Source organism: Prionailurus viverrinus, chromosome E2 (assembly GCF_022837055.1).
Source record: "Prionailurus viverrinus isolate Anna chromosome E2, UM_Priviv_1.0, whole genome shotgun sequence".
NCBI classification, from domain to species: domain Eukaryota; kingdom Metazoa; phylum Chordata; class Mammalia; order Carnivora; family Felidae; genus Prionailurus; species Prionailurus viverrinus.
The window spans coordinates 5,658,795-5,673,767 of NC_062575.1; the positions used below are offsets into that span (position 1 = coordinate 5,658,795).

General features: G+C 60.7%; 1 protein-coding gene across 3 annotated transcripts in view; it reads right to left on the reverse strand.

Moving 5' to 3' along the window:
- Window positions 1-14,973, reverse strand: part of OSGIN1 (oxidative stress induced growth inhibitor 1) — a 46,184-nt gene that overhangs the window by 20,685 nt on the left and 10,526 nt on the right. The window contains exon 1 of one of the 3 annotated variants that reach the window (XM_047835472.1): window positions 10,819-10,952. The exons of 1 other annotated variant lie outside the window; for it this stretch is intronic. The gene's annotated coding sequence lies outside the window, so the exon portion shown is untranslated. Of the gene's footprint in view, window positions 1-10,818; window positions 10,953-14,973 lie in introns of those variants that run through there. One more of the 3 variants, XM_047835471.1, reaches the window with a different exon arrangement.

Consider the following 14,973-nt stretch of genomic DNA (forward strand, 5'->3'; position numbering starts at 1 on the left):
GACAACTGGGCTGGGAAGCGGGCGGGGGTATAAGAACTGACTAGGGACAAAAGTCTTGCAGGTGAGGCCAAGAGCAGGTGCAAAGGCCCTGAGGTTGGAAGGAGAGTTTTAAGAAACTGAAAGGGTGGTGTGTCTGAGTGCGGGGGTGGGGCGTGGGGTGGGGGAGGCTCACAGGAGTCGGATCGTGCAGGCTTGGTGGCCATGGAGGGATTTTGGTCTTTTCCCCAAGAGCAAAGGGGAGACCCCGGAGGAGGGTGACGGGATCAGGCCTGCAGTGTGAAAAGGTGGTGATGAGGGCAAGCATGGGTCAGGTGCTGTGGCAGCCGTCCCAGGAAAGAATCAAGGCTTTGGCCACTTCCTGTTCCCAGGAAGAAGCTCCATCTGGGACCAGCCGGATTCCAGGATGCTGTGTGTGTGTGCGTGTGTTGTGGGGTGTGAGGGGCAGATAAGAAAGGTCAAAGTGTCGGTGGGTGGGGCTTGCCATGGGGAGAAAGGTCACAGGGCATGTGGGTGTGGTCCTCTCCATCAACCCCTTTCCTGACTTTTGTCCCCATGCATTTGTGTTGCCTACTCTGGATCTGGACACCAATGGAATCTCACGGAATGTTGTCTCTCGTGTCTGGATCTTTCGCTCAACTTCGTGGCCCTGGGATTCACTCGCATGGATGTGTGGGTCAGTGGCTCCCGCTTTTTTATTGCCGGGCAGAGTTCCACTGTGTGCATACACCACAGCTGGTTTATCCATTTCCTGGGCATTTGGCTATTTCCAGCTTTTTGCTGTGACCGTTCCCACGCGAGCCTTTGTGCGGACATCTGCTTTCGTTTATCTGGAGCAAAGCGGAACCACTGGGTCACAGGGAGGGCGAGTGTGCACACGGCTTTCTCTCTGCAGCTGCGCCCCGGCTGGCCCCCACCGGCCCCAACACCCCTTGGAGACCAGCCTCTGCCCTTAGGGGAAAAGCCTGGCACCGCGGGGGCCCTCCCATCTTCCCAGCCGAGATTCTGGCCTTCTCCCACCTTGATCCTCACGTTGCTGCCAGACCGAAGGCTCACGGTTCCCTGAACACACGTCACTTCTGTCCCCCTGGACGAACTGTCCTTTCTGCCCGGAGCACACGTCCCTCCAGTGCCCTCCTGGGGACAGCCTCCCGGTGCTGTCACATCTCACTGGAGCATCTTGGCGATCCACTGACGTCCCCCAGGCCCTGACCAGCGTCTTTGGCCCACATTCCCCTGGTTCCCGGAGGCCACTTGTGCTCAGGCTCTCCTGAGGACCTTGCCGTGGGGTGGGGATGCCGTGTGGCCGGGCCACGGACGGTGACTTTTTCTCCGAGCTCACACACAGGAGGCCTCGGGAACCGTGCAACAGATGAGTCGGTGAGGCCGAGTCTGGGTGGACACACCCAGGTGTAACCCCCTTTGGGCAAAGCACACACGGCTTAAGTGTGCACCTCGATGAATGTTTGCACACGTGTATGCCCGTGTGACCGCCGTCCAGGTCAAGACGGGGAACATGCCCCGCTCTCCGTCTGAGTTCTGTCCCCAAAGATTAGCGCTGCCTGTCCTTGAACTTGCTCTAAAAGGTATCACACAGAATGTTTTCTCTCGTCTCTGCCTTCCTTTGCTTGTTCCAGACGCCGCCTCGGAGAGGCAGATCCCAGGAGCCTGAATCCCTTGGCCTCAAAGGCCAGCGTCTTTGTCCCCGTGTCATTGTTTTCCTCGCTCCGCCGACATCTGTCTTTCCACTTGTCGCTTCTGTCCTCAGCCCGGGTGGACTTTGTCAGCAAGGCTTCTTCCTCCAGGGCAATGCCCTGGCCTCACCCCCGGAGGGGGTCCTGAGCACTCTGTGCCGACCTTCCGGTTTCCTGGGCCTCGGTGGGGGGGCCTCCCCTCTCTGCAGACAATGTAAACCCTGACCCAGGGGCGTCTCCTTGGTCCACCAGGCCACACGCCTGGCTTGGTGTGATAAAACAGCGAGATCCTTTTATTTGTGGGGGAGCAGCCTTATGGATCAGCCCACCCCGGTCAGTGCGTTCTCAGGATCAGTGCCCAGGAGCTCAGGATGCTCTCAGGCCCCGCACCAGACTCACTGTCTAGGAAAACTGTGTTCTTTTGTTTTTCCTAAATGTTTGTTTATTTATCCTGGCAGGGGAGGGACAGAGAGAGAGACAGAGACAGAGAGAGAGAGAGAGAGGGAGAGAAAGAATCCTAAGCAGGCTCCTGGCTGTCAGCACAGAGCCGGACGTGGAGCTCGATCCCACAAACTGTGAGCTCATGACCTGAGCTGAAATCAAGAGCCAGACAGACACTCAACCGACTGAGCCCCCCCAGCACCCCCAGAATAACTGTTTTCTTTCCTTTACTTTCAACCCCCCGGTACTTCTGACATCAGTCGTGTGGGTGTTTCCCACACCGATCGGTTCTCACACGCCAGACGGGTGTCCCACAGTTCAATTCGTTCCGGTGCTAGCTGGAGCCCGCACAGACCCCACAGGTTACAGGCTCAGTCCCACAGATGCCCTGAGGGCACACACCAATCGCGAGGGGTGGGTCCCCGGTCCCCCACACTCTGTCTGACTTGGCTCCGATCGGAGGTTCCCACGACTCCCTCCCCAGGTTCACTAATTGCTAGAGCGGCTCACAGAACCCAGGAAGACCGTTTCCTTACGATCACTGATTTATTACAAAGGCGGTGAACGGCCAGGTTGAGAGATGCACAGGGTGACGTCTGGGAGGGTCCCGAGCACAGGAGCTTCTGTCCCTGTGGAGCTGGGTGTGGCCTTCCTGGCACAAGGACGTGTTCACAACGCACACGAGAAGGGCTTTTATGGACGCTTGGTCACACAGGCAGGATGGACCAAGAACCCAGCCTCCAGCCCCTCTCCCTTACCAGGAGGATGAGGGGTGGGGCCGAATCGTGGTCTTTTTGGCAACCAGCCCCATCCTGAAGCTGTCCTGGAGCCACCCAGGGTCACTTCATTGGAACAAAGGACGTCCCCATCACCCAGGAAAGATCTCACCAGAGCGTCTGCGTCGGAACTGGGGTTAAAGATCGACTATTAGAATCAAGGATGCTCCGAGCACGTTTATCAGTCAGAAAACCACAAAGGTTTGAGGCGCTCTGGCCAGGAGCCTGGGGTAAAGACCAAATTACGTATTTCTTATGATATCGCAACGCCACCTCCGGTGGATCAGAACATCGGGCGGGGGGCCGGGCAGTCTGTGTTCCCGCAAGCCCTCCAGGGACCGTGGCGACGCATCAGGCAGAATAGGAACATCACTTTCTTAGCGTAAGAAGATGCTATCGTTATCCTAAGGAATATGAAAGGGTTTTGCTACTCGGGTCTGACGTCCTCTGGTATGTAATCTGAGCACTGGCCGGAGCCTGCCCAATGGAAGGGCCAGTTCCCAGCTGGCTGCCCGGGTCAGCGCTGAGGAGGCTTGAGACCACGCACAGATGTCCACCCCACACGGAAGGGGACGGGGGTCACTAAGTGTCTTCTGTCACCCTGACAGCAGAGGCCTGGCACGCCAACTGTGGTCCATCGGTTTCTCCCGCACCTGTTCCCTACCTGCTCCGTCTCAGTCTGAGCCCCGGGAGCCTGGTGCCCTGACCAGCTGGCTCCCGGCTGGGTTCCATCAGCGGAAGTCAGGGGCAGGAGGGCAGAGGGCAGAGTAGCCGGCACGGTGAAGTGCTTGGCATGGGCTCAGCCACCAGTCTGGGGGCAGGGGAGGGGGGGGGCTCAGCCGCCAGCCTGGGGACGGGGGGCACTGTGGGGAGCCCTAATCTGCAGTGTTGGCCACTTTCCATGGTGTAAATGCTCCCATCGGAGTCAATTTCAAGCTAGCGACGTGCCCACCCTGCACCTGCGCACGGAGTCGGGAAGAGGCCCGAGGGAGCGTGTGACCGCACAGATCCGCGTGCGTAGACGACCTCGCGGCCACAGCTGGCAGCAAACTACAGCCAAGTCATCAAGAAGCGAGGAGTTCTGAGGATGGGTTTTCTTAGTTTTGAAGAAGATTCATTAATTGTAAGTTTATAGAATTTACTTTTTAACAATGGGTGTGTTTACCAACTGGCTCACGAAATTCCCGGGAAATTGAACAATCGACCAATCAGCTCTTGCAAGTGGCTATGAGCCGGTCTGGGCACCACTGGCCGGGTGACAGTCTGGAGAAGCCTCTGCGGCCCCGCTTCAGCCCTCTCATGCCCCTCCCCGGTCCGGCCTCATTCAGGTCCAGGGACACTCTTTCCCCTGACCCTTCACCCCCGGGGACAGAACTGGCTTCCTGCTTTGCCATATCCCCACGGCGCCCTGATGCCTCTTACTCCCTTCCTGCCTCCCCTAAAGTGCGTCCTGGGGGTGGGAGACAACAGAGCAGGTGCCCACCCCTGCTCGAATCCCAGCCTACCTCCCTCTCTTTTACTTATCAACCTTCTGCATAAAAGGTCACTGGAAGAAACGATCCCGAGCCCAGAAACCAGAAACCCTCGGGTGCACGGCAGGCTCTCCTCAGACAGAAGGGCACTCTATAAAAGTGGCCGTATCCCCCAGGCACCGCGGGTGGGTGTAGCAGCTGGAACGCCCCCTTGGGAGGCAATGTGGCCACGTCTGTCACGACAACCATGCACATGGCCGTGGACCCGCCGATCCCTTGTGAGGTATTTGTCTTAGGGGCAGACTTGTACCCATCCGAAATGATGTGTGTCCGAAGTCATTCATTACAGCTTTGTTGAGAAGGGCTGAAAACGGGATGCAGCCCAAGTGCCGATCATTAAGAGACTCGTTAAATAGGTTCTGGCACATTCTTCTAATGGAGTATTTTGCAGCCGCTCTTTATGGAACGACATGAAAGGTGCCCTCAGGAGGTGGCAGAGCGGAGGCGGGAGGGAGAAGAGTGGGGGCAGGGGAAGGACGCAGGAGGCCCACGCAGTGGCTCTCCCCCAGGTGGGGACCTGTGGACTGACTGTTCCCTCCAAGCCCGTTTGCACTTTCTGAGAATCGTACTGTTCCCACGCACTATGCCTGGTCAATACACAGACCCAACTTGAACAGAAGCAAAGAAATGCTTGCGGAGTTTCACGGACACCCCCTCACCGCCTGGGACCCCAAAACTCAAGCTGGCCAGGGCGGAGGCTCCCCTCCAGGACCTCTGCGTGACTCTGTGGGGGCAGTGAACCCGTGGCCCCAGGAAGGACCCTGCGGTGGGGACTTCTCCCTGGTCCCAGGCTTTTGTGCCCACCCCCCTCATCCCCACTCTGCTCAGCTCAGTGCCCACCTGAGAAAGAGAGCGCAGGGAACTGGGGGTGTGGGGGCGCGTGCCCAGCCACACCGAGGGCTTGTACGCCCCGTCTACAGGAAGCCTGATTTCAGGGTGGGGTTTGCCTTCCCCTGTGACTCATCCGATGACCTACGTAAGGGGTGGCTTTAGAGCAGCAGCATTTCTCACGCTCACTGACCACACACCCTTTCTTGGTGGACCATTTTGCACAACTGGTGTTCCCTGGAGCGCTCTTCGGGAACCACGGGTTAGACGGCTGCCCGAGTAACTACCTAAAGGCCTGGACACCGGGGATTCAGTGAGTCAAGTACACTGCCCGGGGCACCAGCACCTCCATCCCCCAGCCTGGTCACCCACTGCAATCACCGAGGCCGTCTCCAGAGATGCCGACTGAGTTGATTGATAAGGGGGTGTGGCCCGGGCACTGGGAGCTTAAAAACTGGCCCCGGTGCTCCCCATGTGCAGCCGGAGTTGAGAAAACAAGTGTTCCAGAGCTGGGGTCGGTGGCAGGAGCAAGAGGACGGTCCTTCTGTGCTGCGATCTGGGGTCACATCAACAGAGGCATCGTCCATAGAAACTGGGGAGGGGGACGGTCCTGCCTGATTGGGCCGCGATCAACGGTATTTGGTTCTGAGCCCCACATCTTACCAGAAGCAGCTGACAACGGGAAAATGTCCGGAAGAGAGGAATCCGTATGGCGATTCCTGTAAGGTTCAAGATTGGGTCTTAAGGGGCTCACCCTAGTCCTGCTCTTTCTGGAGAGTTCCTGTCACAGACACAGAGGTGACAGGTGCTCCACGGGGCCGTGGACACAGGCGCAGGGCCCCACATCTGCCCTTAGCTCTTTCGAGTTAGGGCTTGTCCTCGAAGCCACTCTGGTCTCTGCCGCCCCGCGAGGCACCTGCTCCAGGAGAGATCCCCGAGACGGGTGCAGATGTTGCGGGGGGAGGGGCTGAGAGGGCGGCAGGGGCCGATTCTCTCAACCTGACCAGTGAGTCCCCAGGGTCATGTGGGGGGACTGGCTAACCTGAGGCACAGCTCAAGGAGTTCATGCGTACTTGAGAGGTGGGAGAGAGGTGAGGGGTCAGGACGACCCTGCGGGCGGAGGCTGGTGGCGGGGCTCTGTCCCCCGGGTGAGGGCACATGGACGGCCTTGCTCTCTGTGCTCGCTGTTGTATTCCCTGCCCGGGACGGCTTGGCTGAACAGATGGGGTATCAGGAGCAAGAAGAGATCTGGGTTTGGCGGGGGGAGGTGAGTGGTTAGGAAATGTGTCTGAAGAAGTGACACTTCCCCTGAGACCAGAAGGGCAGAGAGCCAGCCACGAGGAAAGCGCCGTAGGTAGAGAACAGCATGGGCAAAGGCCCTGGGGCTGGCCGGTTTGGTGTGTGTGTGAGGCCAGCCCCTGGACCGGGGGTACTGGACCCTGGGGGCGGGGCCCGGGGGATGTTGGACAGGTGGGCAGAGGCTGGCCACACGGGCCAGTGTGGTGAGGAACGCGCCTCAGGGGCTGCCTCCCAACGGCATGACCTGGGGCGAGTGGCTTAAGGGCTCTGGGCCTCAGTTTCCTCACGGGCAAAGTGGGTTTAACAATAGCGACGACCGCACAGGACCCGGAACGGCACCAAGTACGGAGAAGGGAGCCTGGCTTGTGGTAAGCTCTGCAGAAATCCTCGCCGCCCCACTCCCCCTCCTCCTCCTCCTCCTCCTTAATGGAGGAGCCCAGGAGACAGAGCCGGGCCCAGAAACCAGGTCAACCGGCTCGGGGTTCTGCGTCTTCCCCATTCCGACTGCTTCCTCCCACCTCTCCCTGCACACACACCCCGATCTGGAAGAGTCTGCCCCTGGCAGAGGCCCAGGGCTTCTGGATCCTGTCCAGGCCCCTAATTGGGAGCTTCTGTGTCTCTACCGCTGTGACCGCATCCCTGGAAAGAGGATCTGGTGGGCCTGCCCACCGTGGCAGGCTGTGCGCGCCCCGGCAGGCCTCCCGCCTCCTGCCTCAGTGGGAAGGAGCTGGAGCGTCCCCCTGCGTGGTCCTCGGGCTCTGGCCGGGACCGCGAGGGGCAGGCGGCGACTGGCGGAGGGAGGGTGCAGCCCGGTGGGGCAGGGAGGCTCCGAGGCCGGACCTCTCCCCGGAATCGCCCTCCCTCCCCTCTGGCTGCACCGAGTCAACCCGGACTCCTCTTTCGTTCACACCCAAGCTATCGGCAAACCCCATCAACGCTCCCTGCAGACACATCTGGAGCGTGGCCGCCTCGCGGCTCCCCCGTGGCCACCACGTCTCCGCCCTGGGCTGCCGCACAGCCTGCCCGCTGAACAGGGCACCTTACACAGTTCCTGCTCTGACCACGGCCCATCGTCCACACAGCTGCCGTGATAACCGCTCCGCACACAGCCAGACGCTGTCCCTAGCCTCGGGTGACTTCCTCCCACCAGGGCTCCGCACCAGGCCTGTCTGACCCGCCCGCCCACCTCTCTGCCCTTCCGGGCTCCTTGCTGCCTCTGGCACACTCCCTCCGCAGGGTCTCCGCATTTGCTATTCCCTGGGCCTAGGATGCCCTTCCCTCAGACGTCCATGTGACTCGCTCCCTCAGTTCATTCAGGTCTCTGCTCAAGTGTCTTCTCAGTGAGACCAGAATGGCCTGTGTGAGAGAGAAACTCCCACCCTCCTTATCCAGCTGGTTCCACCTGGCCCTCCCCACACGCCCTGCCACTATATGTCCCACACGCTGACCTACTTGTTCGTTTGTTTGTCTGGATCCCCACCCCGGGATGCAAGCTCCCAGAGGGCGGGTGTTTTGTCCCGTTCCTGGCGGATCTCGAGCCTAGTCCAGGGCCTGGCACACAGCAGGGGCTCAGTAAGCATCGTGACATAAACTGGGCCCCTGGGCGCTCCTTAAGGAAGAGACCACCAGGACGGCACTCCCCTGGGCTCCTTCCTCCGGGGCTGACCTTTCTGTCCCTGGACACACGGCATCAGAGGGGTCAGGTCCTACCAGGCACTTTCAAGCCCCTGGCTCCCGGAGAGCTCCCCCCGACCGCCCCTTCCTGGTGGGGGCCAAGGAGGACATTAGCATTGGAGCCAGGAGGCTGGAGCTGGCTGCTTTCTGGTCACAGAGCTGGGGTAGGGCACATTCCATTCATTCAGCCAGTGTGAGGCTGGTGCTGTGTGTGGGCCAGGGCCAAGAGCACGGGCAACGTGATCATGCTGCCGGTTCCCAGCCAGGCTCGGAGATCAGAGGGGACGGTGAGCCAGCAAAAGGCAAACTAAAGCAGAGGACGCGGGAGGGGGGTGGGCACAGGGACCTCGAATCCTGAGCGGGCAGGGTCTTTCGGCAGCGTAGAAGGCGAGGCCGAAGGCATCAGCCAGAGGAAGCTGGGCGAGAGGGAGACTGCCTGCAGGGGCGGGCCGTGCAGGCAGAACCCGGAGGGGCTCAGGTCGCACTGAGCAGATAGGGGAGTCTGGGGGCGGGGGGAGGGGGGAGGCAGGGGGCTCGCAGGGCAGGGACGGGCCCCTGTGGGGATTTCGGGACGGAGGAGGCTCAAAGGGGCCAGACTAGAGGCTGCTGTGACGTCAGAGCACGTCCTTGGTAGTGTCGGCAGGAAGGGCGATGTCCGAGAGCAGGGCATCGTGAAAGCAAAGCCCGGGCCTGGGGTTTCTCAGCTGTGACCGAGGGGTCGGCCTGGGTGCGCTCCACGGGACTGGACTTTCTGCGGCAGATGCCTGGGTGTCTCTGTGCCATCCTTCCTCCCCCATCTACTGGCAAGTGCTCGGGGAGCACCCGGCCTGAGGTCGAGAGGGCAAGCTTATCCACGTGAGCAGTGACAATACAAGGCCCCACAGCTTCTCTGAGGTGGTGTTCAGACGGAGACGGGAGCAGGGGGCTGAAGGGTGGCTCCCCAAAAGATACACTCACGTCCTAACCCCAGGAACCTGGGCGTGTGACCGTATTTGGGAAAAGGATCTCTGCAGATATAACCAATTAAGGATCCTGGGTTTAGATCACGACCGATTTAGCACGGGCCCTAAACCCAACGCCAAGTGTCCCTATGAGAGACAAGTGGATTTGACAGATACGGGGAAGCCTGCAGCCCCCAAGGCTGGGACCGGCAGGAGGATCCTCCCCCAGACCCTCTGGAGAGCTTGGTCCTGCTCACACCTCCGGAACAGGGAGAGGACAGGTTTGTCGCTATAAGCCCCCTGCTTGTGGTTCTGTGCCACCACGGCCGTGGACGTCGCACAGCAGGGACCACGGGAGCATTAACGTCAGACCGAAAGACGATTGGGTCCAGGACCACCTTTCTCCTCCCAACCGCAGGTTCCCCGCCGGCTACACACCTCCCAGTCCAGGGCGCGGGGTGGGGGGCGGGCAGGGAAAGTGGCTCTGGGGGTGGTGGCAGTCAGCGCCTGGGCCCTCTGGGAGCACATGCTCAGCTTCCCGTCCACCCCAGATGGAGTTGCCAGAGGCCAGGGACCAAGGGAGCACGTCTGGTATGGCCCACGGCCGCAGCCTCGAAGCCCCCAGAACTCTGCCGTCAGCCTTGGAGGCCGTCTAAAATGGGAACACAGATCTCATAGGAGCCACATTCTCCCAGCCACGGGCAAGGGACCCCAGCGTGCGTGAACACGGAGGCACGCTGCTCCCCAGAAGGGTGGGTGGGAGAACACCCAAGGCCTGGGATGGGAAGGGGGGCACCGCGTATAGACCACTCACCCCACTCCGCACTTCACCTGTATCACATCACAAGGTTCCCCGGCTTCCTCACCGGGGAGTCGCAATCAGGATTTTACAGACGGGGGAGCAGCGGCTGGGGGCCCGGGGCTCAGGGGAGCGGAGGCCAAGAGCCGGGGTAGAGCAGGGCTGGAGCGACCAGCACAGACGAGTGCTAACTGAAGCCTGGATGCCGCACAGCCCAGCGTGGGACTCTAGTCTGGGTCCCGGCGAGGGGAGCTGGGGCTCCGCGTTTTCAAAGCTGATGCTCATGGGCGGCAAGGGGTGACCTACCCCCGTGGCCTTCTCTCCCTGACCCCGGCATGGCAGGTGGAGGGGGGCTGCTGAGGGCCTCTCGTTGAGGGCGTGGTACCGGGAGCCAGGAGGGGTCGGCGCCCCGAGGAGAGCCCCGGTGCCCAGCCGTGATGGGGCCGGACCGCAGAGGTCAATGCCCCGTTTCGAGCGTCTTGTGCACGGACGCGCAGGGATGTGCCGGGGCCTCCCACGGAGGAGCTCAACACCCCCCCCCCCCCCCCCCGCGGCGGCTCCGTGTGGGACGGAGCCGAGTGAGCCCATTTTACTGCCAGGGAAACCGAGGCGCGGGGGTCACAGCACTTTCCCAAGACCACACGAAAGCAGGTGCTGGGGCTCGCCCAGGCTGACCCTACAGCCCACATACTTTCTCCAGGACTGGAGGGCAAGGGGGCCTAGCTACCCCCTGTCCGGAGCCCGCTCCTCCTCTCTGGCCGGGCCAGGCTCCACCCCAGACCCCACGGCAGCCCTGGAGAAGTCCCTGCCCGTCCCCGCCGCTGGCCCCCTCCTTACTTGGTGGCAAACAGGCTGGGTGCTGCAGGGTGAGAGGTGACCAGTGCTGTCGGGGAGGAGCGGGTACAGGGGAGATGGTTTTCCTCTGGGCTCCCCCCGCCCCAACCCTGGCTTGGATGGAGCCACAGGAGAGTGAGGGACAAGAGGCCAGGCTGGCCTGTTTGTTGCATCACAAAGTCCTGCTCTGGGCTGGTCCCGGGGGGTGAGTCGGGGGAAGCCTCAGAGGGGCGCTCTCCCAGGGACCTGGCCCGGCCCAGCTCCCCTCTCTGTAGCAACTCCACCAGAGTGTCCGCAGCCTCTGTGGGGGCACCATGAGAATGGGCACGTCTTGCCAAGGTAAGCCCCAGGCGAGAGGCCCGGCAGCTGCAGGCTTCAGAGCCCGGGTCCGGGCGGGGGGGGGGCAGGCACCGCCGTGGTCAGCCCAGCATCATGACCTGTGCACCTGCTCCGCGTGGCCTGGAGCCAAGGTCTGAACCTCTGGAAGACTCGGCCTCCCCATGTGCAGTGTGGGAGCAGACCCAGGACACCAGCCCGTGCGGGCATCCTGGGTATCTCTAACGGGTCGCCCTCTGGGCCCCGGATGGAGCAGGTGTTCTGTTTTCTGGAGCTTTCTGGAAGGAGCTGCAAACAGAGAAGCAAGATCACAGCTCGTGTGAAAAGGAGGCATTGGGGCCAGCAGGATCCAGAAGGAGCCAGCCCACGGGCAGCAGAGAGGGTGGACAGGGCAGACGGAGGAGGCCGCCCAGAGTCTGGGCTTGTCACTGCCACTCGAGAGAGCCCGTGAATCGTCTCGTCCAACGTTTCCAAACGTTTTCCCCCTGCAGTCACAGAGGCTTTTAATACACGCAAAAATTCTCATTTGGAACGCCAGTAAGAAAAATTCCCAAAGAAAAGATTTTACTCCTTTACATCTGTTTTAGAAACTAAAAATTTTTAAAGTTTATTGATTTTTGAGAGAGAGAGAGAGAGCGCGCATGAGTGGGGGAGAGGCAGAGAGAGAGAGAGAGGGAGATACAGAAACCGAAGCAGGCTCCAGGCTCTGAGCTGTCAGCACAGAGCCCGACGCGGGGCTTGAACTCACAGACCTCAAGATCACGACCTGAGCCAAAGCCGCACGCTTAACCGACAGAGCCAGCCAGGCGGCCTGTTTTAGAAATTACAACGGATGCATGCACTTAGTGTAAATTCAGGAACGGCCGCACAGCTCAGAAAGGATGACGCCAGGACTGGCACCCAAACCTGGGTTCAGACAAAGTATGACCCGGGCTCTGTGGTCACGAGTGGCCTGTGGCAGTGACAAAACGGAAGAAGGCACCTGTGGAAAGCATGGTTTGCGTGTGTGTGGAGGTCACGGATGTAACAACGATGCCTGGACACAGTCACGTCTGGGGGGGTCCCGTGCACCATGTCCAGATGGGGGGTGTGGCATGTGGCTCATAAACAGACCAGCACCACGGGAAGCTACACTCGGCCCCCCAAGGACCTCCCGGGCTCCCACCAGCGGGAAGTAAAAGCTTGACGACGGCCAGGATGTGTCTCCCGCTCACCCGATCCCGGCAGATACCCAAGCTTCCCTCTCCCGTCCAGCAGTGCCTGTGTCGGATGGGGTGACACAGCCGACCAGCCCTCACGGGCTGGGGGCCCCGTGCCTTTTTGATTCAAGGACACAAAGCAAGAGACGTGGACCGTTTGTCTAGTCTCGGCTGGTGTGAGTGCAGGGGTGGGGCTCAGTTTGGAGCGACAGGGGCGCCACGTGGTGGCTGACGGCTCTCTCACGTGTGTTTGCGAGACGGGAGGCCCTCCAAAGCGTGGGCCGCACGGGCACCCCGGGCTGGGGCCGACGGCTACTCCTGTTTGCAGTACGTCTCGCTCCTTTTCAGGAGTTTGGCCACCGGCTGCTCCACTGGAGGGCGCTGGCTTCGTGATCCCGAGGTCTTGGGTTAAAGTCTTCATTTTTAGCCAAGGCTGATTTGAGAATCACAAAAATTGGGAACGAGGGGCTTGGCGTGGCCGGTGCCTGCTTCCACAAGCCGGCCTGTTGCTGTGGCTGCGACCAAGAGAGAGCTGAGCCACGCAGATAAGAGGCTGCAAATGACTGGTTTCAGGCCTTTCATCAGGGTGCGCTTCGACTCAGAGGATTTGGGGAAAGCGCGGGTACAGAGGGCTTAGCAAAGCCCGAAGCACCGTGTACCACAAGCGGACAGGTTGGTGGCTCCAATGTGCCAAGATCGGATACGTCACATCGCTGAATAGGCTGGTTTTGCGGCAGTCAAGAAGCTAGACGTTTGGTTTTTAAGGAAACGTTTAATCAAGCAGCTGTGGTGCTCCGGAAGGCGCAGAGAGCCTGGACCGTCTCCCGACGTCACTGCGCCAATGGCCGCCGGGTCACACGGGGGAACTGCCCACTTCCTGGCCACGGAGGGCGGGTCCCCAGGCCAGGACACCTGGTTCTGAGTTCTCCCTGCCTGTGGCTGTCCCTCTGGTCCCTGTATTTCACAGGCCTGGAGAACCTGCCTTCGATGAGCCCGAAGGGAAAGTTCACTTTGTGTGTCTGGAGACACAATCTCCGGAAACGTTTCCCGAAGTGTGAGACGGGCACCATTCTGCGGGCTCTTGAGGACAGAGCAGTGATCTCAATGGAGGCCTTTCCCGATCCTTGCTCTTTCAAAAGTCTTTTGGGGATTTCGTGAGTCCTCGGGGGGAACACCTGTAAGTCTGCTCGGTGCCTAGTCTCCCCGTAATCCTTCCTGACGCTTACTCGTCTCTTCCTTGAGAGGGGAGAGGGAGAGGGAAGGCAGCCATATCTGACCAGAACTTAAGAACACTGTTTGGTTTTTACCATTATTTGGGCTCTCAACTCCTACTTGGTGACAGGAAACACTGACTTTTTACTCATGGCAAGGGTATAAAAAGTCACGATGGCCACCAAATGACTGCAGTTTGGGGCCACGGCTCCTAAACTTAGCAGGATTTGTGATCTGGGCTCCATGCCTGAACCAAGAAGTTGTGTCCTCGGTCCTGAAGGACTGGAGAGGAGGTCCTCTGGGACAAATGGCCCCATTCCTCCTCCCCTGTAAATGACCTCTGGTTCCGCCTCGGGGCCCAGAGAGCTCGCGGTGGGGGTGCCTTGGGGAAGCCGGGAGCAGCAGGCTTGGGAAGCGCCGGATCACGCAGGGGCCCTGAGTGCTGTTACGCAGGCCCCGCAGGCCCGGTGAGAGCTCTGGGGTGCGGGTGTAACACCCGGGCAGGTGGTTACCACGGGAGAAGGGAGATCCAGCGCCGAAGCCCCGGAAAGGAAGGGGCAACACCGCCACCTAGTGGCGAGCAGGGCGGGCGGCGCCCTTGATTGGCTGATTCAGACCCAGTGGTTCCAGGCGCCGTATTTTTAGCACTGGACGGTCTCTGACCCCGAGGGACAGCGGCCCAAGGCAGAACTGGGACTCACCACTCCTTGCCTCTCCAGCCATGGCCTGTCACCACCCAAGGAGCCACCACATCTCAAGAGCCTGCTGTGCGGCAGGCACTGGGCTGGGCTCCGACCCCCTTCTCTGGTCCAGCCTCCCACGCAACCCCAGGAGGGGCCGCTGTGACATCAGCGCGCAGGTGCAACCCTGCCTTCACAGTCAAGTGACGGGATCCGGGAACATGGTCCGGCTTGGGGGCGGTGGGACTACGAAAGAGCTGTCTTTTGAATTTCCCTGTGTTTGAAGAGAGGTGGCAGGGTCGCTGGACGAGCAGGCCCCTCAGCCCTCTGGCCTCAGTGTCTTGTACTGTGAAACGGGGACAGAGGTCTCCACAACTTGCAAGCCACGGCCCTGATTACGCCTGCAGGGAAGCGCACTCCCCCAGGGCAGCCGGGGTCATGGTTCCTGGGCAGGAACTGAATTTGGAGGAAGGCTCCCGTGGGCTCCAGGGGGAAGGAGAGCTGTGCCCTGGTCCCCCACTGTGCCCCAGGGCAGGACACATGCTCAGGACACTGTGAGGGCCAGGGCCGAGGGCGAAGCCAGGCCAGAAAGACCCTGCCTCTATGGGGATGAGAGGATTCGGCCCAGGAGCACAGCAAGGCGACTAGTGCGGTCAAGGCCAGGCGTCCCTCTCTCGGTGTCTGGATGGGAGGTGGCCCTGGGACCCCTGTGTGACCTGCAGCCCAGCCCG